This window comes from Metopolophium dirhodum, chromosome 8 (assembly GCF_019925205.1).
Source record: "Metopolophium dirhodum isolate CAU chromosome 8, ASM1992520v1, whole genome shotgun sequence".
Classification (NCBI taxonomy): Eukaryota; Metazoa; Arthropoda; class Insecta; order Hemiptera; family Aphididae; genus Metopolophium; species Metopolophium dirhodum.
Window position 1 is genome coordinate 6325649 of NC_083567.1, and position 6058 is coordinate 6331706.

A 6058-nucleotide genomic window follows, 5' to 3' on the forward strand; every position below is an offset into this window, starting at 1 on the left:
TTGATGAGCTTATATCTAAACCTTAAGTACCTACTTATAACAAATTATACTAATCGTTTGAAATTTAATTATTATATATAAACATTAAAAAATGAATATGCAAAAAAAAAACAAAATTTAAAATGTATGATGTTGTCATTCAAAAAATCAAAATAATTAAAAATAGAATAAAAATATTTTTTTCAAAAACTATTGTTTTTTAGTTTATTAAAATTATAATTATATTTTAAAAAACATTACCTATTACCTTTCGAGATAATTGGTGTTAAGTGTTAACTGTTTAATGAATCACCCAATTTATGCTAGAATATTAAATTAAAATTTACAATTATTATTATAGTTGATTGTAAAAATGTATAACAAATACAACAACGAACATTGTTTTAAAAATATAAAGATATTTTCAACTAAAATATTGTTTTACAAAATACAAGTGATGAAAAGTCTATTCTCAATTGACCAAATTTTTCTGAGTTTTTATAAATGTTTTGAAATAGTTGGTATATTTAATTAATTAGGTAGGTACATTAATATACATAAACAATTTGATAGTTTTAATTAGTTCTGAAAATCAAACATTTACATTCATACTTTTCGCTCTATCTTTTCTATTGTTGAGATTTTATTTTCCTTAATTTCTTCTGTTTTTCAATCATTGTTAATATTGACTGAGGTCCTAGACCCTAGTTCCTAGGCATTATGATATTCAAGAAAGGTCATAGATATGGCTAGGTTAAATAAAAATATCCAATTTCTTACTTTAAAAATAAATATTATGTAAGAATTCATTATATAGTAACTCTGAGTTATCACTTACCTACAATATGTCCATTTCATTGTAACGAATTATGATTATCATGGACGATGGACATCATAAGAGTATAAGCTGGGTTTCACTGTTACATCACTTTCTCAAAAATTATTGGATAAACCTAAGCTATATTCATTAGTCACCATATCATGTATAGCTGAAACTGAATAAAAAATTATGAATAAGGAATAATATTATACTTTAAACCATTGATATGGATTGAAAAATAAATTAGGTAGACTTAACTTCGGAAGTTCTCGTTAACGTTTATTTAAATTATTTATTTTAACAAGATCAAGTTATTCCTCAATCCACTACATTTAGAAAACTAATTGTTTAGGTTGAACACTTCAACTGAATCATAATTGATTTTTTTTTTTAATTATAAGTATATACAGTTAGTATACATATTGTCCAACTTTCCAAGCCTAATTTTGAAATTCGCAGGACAATCATTTCACTTAAAAATCAAAAATACATAAAGTATATTATGGAAATGCCCAGAAACAAGTTTAACCAGCCTCCCCTTCCCACAGTAAAAAATTGAACATTTTTTAAATAGTTTTTTGCAAGCCAAGTTTCAAAATTCACACGACAATTCTTCCCCGCAAAATCAAAAATACATCAAATACCTACATTGAAATGACCAGCAAACCTAGGTCTCGCAAGCTTGTAGTAAAAATTATTGTTTTTTTTTATATAAATTAAATAAATTTTGAAATGAAAATATTTAACTTTATACTACGTAGGTATTACGTAACATATAATTCGTTCCTGCAGTTTATTCATGATTCCTGCTACCAAACACCTATCTTAAATGTTTATATACAGGTATATAATATATAGGTACATTATATAAATGTACTCACCTTTTTTTAAAAAAATTATTTGAACATGAAATTATTTTTATTTTTTGTCTGATTCCTAGTTTTGTGATCAATATAAGTGATTCATATTCAAATTTGAAATTATTATAGATATATATTTTAATTTAGATTGATAATTGTCTATTTGAAACAATAATAAGTAAATACGTATTAATGTAATATTTTTTTGTGTTATTATAAATGTAATATAAAAGAAAAGGAGGGCAAGTGGGCGTCGCTCTGATATACAGTAGGTTACAAGTGGGTCACTGTAATGGATGATGTTAAATTTGAATTCAATGATATAATATCATTATATAAGAAAAACGATTCTGACGGTCAGTCGGCCTATGATATTACTAAGTATATATTTGATGATATTATTGTGAATAAAGTAATTTATATATAACCTATTTACGCGGAGCCTTGTTTTCAATTTTCAATCCTCAGCTATAAAAGTTGAACATTTTATACATTTTTAACTACAAAATAATAATTAAATTATAAATTTGATAAATTTTGTAAAAATTGGAACTTTAAATGCTTATAAAAAAAAAAATTGTGCCTATGTATTTTTAATATTTTTCAACTGCTATTAGAACGATATATCAGGAACCTTATATTAAATTTTCACGCTTTTTTACCCAACTAACTAACTACCTCTAATAATAAGTAATGCTTCCCAACAAGTTTTGTACCCCTATCAAAAAGATAAAGTTCACCGGAAAGTCACGCTATTTATAGCCATGAGATATTTGTTAATTTTTTTTAACTAGGTATTAAATTTGATTATTTATACAATAGTATGCAGTATGCTAGGCTTACACAACGTCTCCGCTCAGAATCGTTTTTCATATACAACTATACAAGATTTATCATTGAATTCAAATATAACACATCCATTACAAGCTACAACCATACATATGATTGACAACTACTGTACCTATACAGCAGAGCGGTACCCACTTGTTCACGTGTTTTTAATTGAACATTTAAACCTATGTATTACAATTTACAATACAGCATATGAACTAATTTACCAATAATCTTATTCATAATTATTCGCGAAAACCGTATTTTTGGTGGAATAAGCAATCATCCAAACAGAAGTGGGGGTTTCAGTGGATTATATAAATTGAATAGTACCAAATAGAATAATAACATAAGGGAGTTATAAGTATATATCGTATATATGCATACAGTATTACGAATTAAGAGTATTACAACATATCATATATAGACCATAACAATGTTGAAGAATCGTGGTAAAATAACAAATATCAATTTTGTTACATAATTTCAGCATACGATTTTTTTTTGACTGACTAGAACAACCTTAACTGTCGAATTTCCACTTATAAATAATAATGTGCTCACCGGAACTATCGAATCCTTGTCTTGGAGCTGCCACCGCCACGCTTCATTATACCATTCGGTTTCACCGTCACCTCCAAAGTTCCTTCTATCACCTTATCCGACGAGCACCTCGATCTGCAGCCAAGCTTTTTATAGTCCGAACCAGCAGTCCGAGTGCCTACCTCCAGAACGAACACGTGCCGGTTTCACGGATGTGGGCTGTGTTTCCGTGATGGTGGTCCTTCGGCAACGGCCGATTTTCAGACTCGTCCTCTCGCTGATCCTGATCCTGTGGATGCTGCTGCTGCATGTCATAATTATCGCCGTCGAGGACCACATCCTCTTGCTCCGCCTACAGTACTGTCGCCTGAACCGCAGTCAGCCGTACAATGCGTACATGTAGTGCAACTGCGCCGTAATCACTGCCCAATGAGGAGAATCTGCAGGCCCGGAATGGACGTTTCCAGCTGATTTTGCACCAACGTTTCTGCTCATAGATGTGTCCGAATTGTCCAGTTTCCTACAGTGATTGTGGGCCAAAAGCTGTTGCAAACAAGTCTGTCAATCGTCTGCTTGAGAGCAGCTGTCGTTCCACAACTCACCGTTTTCCCTATCCACTTGGAATTATTCAATTGTTTATTATTTTCGTATTATAAAACCTAAAAAATGTATATGTTTTAGATTGATTAAGACAAATATATGGATTAATATAGATTATACATATACATTTTTTTTTGTTCATCACTTATAATATAATAATATGTACATATAACTAATATAACATATTAGTACATATTTGTACAAAATACAAATCCAATAAACGAAGCGAGTAGGTATGTGAAATTTTTTTTTTGTTTTTATAATATTGTTCAATATATACACTTATAACTGCACAGATTTATTTTATAGGACCACGATTTTTGTAACAAAATGAATGTGTCACTGGGAATAACTCGCTGATTTTTTAACTATATAGATTATAGATCTATAGTTTCGTTACAAAGATCATGCCACCAATTCACCACGGGTCTATACAATTGACTTGTTCATAGCAGTTCGTGGTGGATATATTGTCATATTGAATAATATTAAATTAAGAAATTTGTGAGAATCGCGAGTAAACTTAAATGTTTTTTTGATTTCTTTCCCATTTGGATAGGGTCCTCAATATATAAAAATATCCAAGTGCCCCGGTTAGGTCTAAGACCACTATAATGCAGGCAATCAATAGTGAATATGTATAAAATAAATTATAATTTAAATAGGTAATAGGTATACGTCATGTTTATACTTTATTATAATAATATGTATATACTATACAGACATACAGACCATACAGTTACAGTATAGGTACTGTATACAAGATCATTATTGTTAGAATACTCGTTTGGAACCATAAGTATGTTTTTATATGAACGATAATAATCAGTACAACAGAAGGTAGAGGTACACCTATGGAAAAAATTACCATTTTTTACGTTCGTCAGTTATACGTTTTTGTTTATTTAAATAGCGATAACGAAGAAAATTCTATATGCAAAAAAAAGTAAACTCCAGAGTTCTGAGAAGTAACAATAATTGATGTAGAGTGTAGACATTATAATATTCTGAGAAATCTACTGGCCCCACTTCTGAAGTACTGTCTAGTGTCTACAGAGTACCTAGAGAGTCGACCAAAGCGTCGACTTGTTTTAAACATAATTTTTTATCAATAACAGAAATTATTAATAACATATTCATCTCCATTTGGAATACATTATATGTAGGTACATTGTACATAAATTAATAAGTTTTAAAATGAATTAATAAAAAAAACACCATTAATAACAAATAAACGTCAACTATTAGACTAATTCTCAAATAGATACACATTTATTACTTTCGATTTTTAATCAAGGAACTGTGGTAGTTGTAATTAAAAAAAATCTGAAAACATCGAGAGTTTTTGGTAAATAATAAAACAATAAAAATGTAACTCGGTTAGTTTAATGAGATAAATGCAATATCATATTCAAGCAGTATAATGATTTGAATCCAGAAAAACATCAAGTGTATTGACGTGTTGAACCCTGAAATAGTATATTGTGTGGCAAGGGCGGGAAGTTTAAAAAAAATTGTAGGTTTATTATTATTATAATAAGCAATACCAACATTAATATTAAATATTGGTCAGTGCCCAGTGGTCTGTACGACTGTACCGTCTGTACCTAATTACTATTCCATACGACCGTACGCGTAAATAAAAAAAATGATCCACGGGACGGATTAGAGAGCCTATAGATCCGGAGTCACCAATTAATATTTTTGGAGTGCCACATTGGGAATTTTGAAAATTTTTGGGGGCCATGAAAATGCAAAGCAAATATTTTTAACATATTACTTATTATATTGCAACAGTAACATAGTGATAGTGGCTTAGTGGAAATAAAATAATAATTACCCGATTAAATTAATTTAAATTAAATTAAATACAAATATATAATAATTATAATATAAATAGAAAATTGGGTTAAAATTATTGAAAAAAATAACGAGTCTTGCACTTAATATTTTATATGCAGGTTCTGAATTTTTGATTTACGAAGTTCACAAACTACTGGACATTTTTCGGCAAATGATTTATGTATAGTCTCATAATAACGTTTAATATTGAAAACTTTAAAAACAGCTACTGTCGGGTGACAAATCAAACAAATACATAATATGTACTATATATAATATTATGTACTTATTATTGTCAATTTTGCTTTTTTCATTATCTGCGGGCCGGATAAAATTTGTCCGAGGGCCGTATCCGGCCCGCGGGCCGCCATTTGGTGACCGCTGCTATAGATGATTATTATGGAGGCTCTCTAGGACGGATGGTTTTGTTTGAATTCAGACGCGACACCGCTATCTGTGGGCAGATGACCAATGCGCTGCCGAGCCGACAGGTAGCGCTGGCGTCGAGATCGGTTACGTGCGGTTGCCCGATAGGTGGCGACGGACGCGTCGGTGTTTTGGTCGAGGAGCGCCGCGGGTTTCT